Source organism: Cupressus sempervirens, chromosome 6 (genome assembly GCF_028749045.1).
Source record: "Cupressus sempervirens isolate cs-2001-9-10 chromosome 6, ASM2874904v1, whole genome shotgun sequence".
In the NCBI taxonomy this organism is placed as follows: domain Eukaryota; kingdom Viridiplantae; phylum Streptophyta; class Pinopsida; order Cupressales; family Cupressaceae; genus Cupressus; species Cupressus sempervirens.
The window spans coordinates 598,517,438-598,519,500 of record NC_143123.1 but is presented as its reverse complement, the minus strand read 5'-3'; positions in this window follow the sequence as shown (position 1 = coordinate 598,519,500).

The window sequence follows — 2,063 nt, the reverse complement described above, 5'->3', positions numbered from 1 at the left end:
ATATGTTTAATGGATCTTATCTTTTTAGGGGTACTAATTGGATTTTCTATATACCTTGTTGGTCCTCTCTTTTCATGGATTTTTCTCAAAAGGGCTAAACATATCTTGTGCAAATTTTGTCCATTTTTTATTGAACCCACTTTTTCCATTTGGGTTGGTTTTGCTATATGGAACAAAGGAGATATGTGCATATTCACAATGTTGGGAGTTAAGTGATGATTGATCAGACCACTTTTCTTCTAGCAAGTTTTCACTAGAAGTAAACCTCAAAAAATATTTTTAAGTATCATATTGCATGTCTTCATTAAGGAATACCCATTTAACATATATCGTTATGTGAAACATTGTGGCTAGTGATGATTGAGGAATCAATCCTACTATAAAGATCAAGGTCACTAAAGAATCTATCATAATATGTTTCCATTTTCTTGAATTGATATTGAGGAAAGAAGGAAACAAGATTCAATCTTGATATATTATAATTCAAAATATCAAGACTTAGGATCTCTACTTAATGTTGGGGACCCCTGAGATAATTGCAGTGAATATTGGATTTCTTATAGGTCATGTATATCCTTTGAACATATTGATAACCCCAAAATTTGACATGTGCAAATGAACTATTAAAATCAAAAGAAGTATCTAAAATAAAATAAAAATATGCTTCCTCAATCCTCATCCCATCATTTTGTGGGCTTTTATTTTTCACCACAAGTGCCGCTTCATCATCTTCTATTTCATGAATCTTTCTAGTTGGTAGATATTGAGGCATCACACTTAAAACACCCTATAATTGATCTTAATAGGCTTTGATCACTTTTTGTTTAATGTGAACATTTGGAAACTAGATGAGGGATTTTCAAAACATTAATGTACAATGGATCCCATTAAATTTGAAGAGGTTTTTTGTCTATTATTAACACCTGATTGTGCAAAGGATAGCAAACATTTCAAAAAAATACCTTTGGGTTTCTCAATAGCTCTATTCACTATAAATTCAATCTCTTGAGAGAATATAGTCTTATATTAGAAGTTTGAAATTCATCCTAATAAATGAAAAAAGACTAACATGACTCTTGACTTCAAACTATTGTTCATTGTTGTAAAGTAGTAGAACAAGCAATTTTGTACATCTTTTATAATATTTGCAAGAGATAAAAAAATAATTTAATCTCCATCTTTACTCAATGTAACACTAGAAACTAATGGTGGGACAAATTGGAGAAACCCATCTAGGCTAAGGCATGGGTTCTTGGTCTTACTCCAAAAATTAACATATTTTTTGGCTACTTCTCAAAGGCAAAGTGCTTACCTTGGATAACTTGGAAAAGAGAGGTTAGATTATTCCTAATAGGTGTAGCCTTTGTAAGCAAGATTTTGAAATAGTTAACCACCTTTTTATTCATTATCCCTACTCTTTTGAGGTCTAGAATCTTTTGACCAGGAACTATGGAGTCAGTTGGTACATCCCAACTAACATCCAATAGCTCTTTGGACAATGGAATAGTGTGTACATTAGATTGAAGACTCAGATGTTATGCTCCTAGTCTCTTCCACTTTCAATTGGAGAATATGGAAAGAATGAAATAATCGTATCTTGAAAGATAGGGAAACCCTTGCTTTTATTATTGTAGAAAAAATAGAAGGATTAATGAAGGAGAACTTTGCAACAAAAAATGGAGAAGATATAGAAGAAGGAGGAAATAGTATAGAAAATAAAAAGGATAGGGATAGGAAAAGATAGGAAGTAAGGTGGCTTCTTCCCCATGAAGAGTGGCATAAAGACAACTTTGACAGGGTTGCCAAAGGGAATCCTAGTCCTACTGGCAGTGGAGGAATTGTCAAAAACAGTCATGGGGGTAGTGTTGCATCTTTTTCTTATCCTCTTGGGACTCAGTCAAAACATTTTGCTAATGCCAATGCAACTTATCACATTTTTAAATTGGCCCTGGCTTCTAGGATCGACAACCTTTGGCTGGAGGGGGACTCTTTAAATATTAAACATTTTGCTAATACCAATGCAACTTATCACATTTTTAAATTGGCCTTGGCTTCTAGGATCG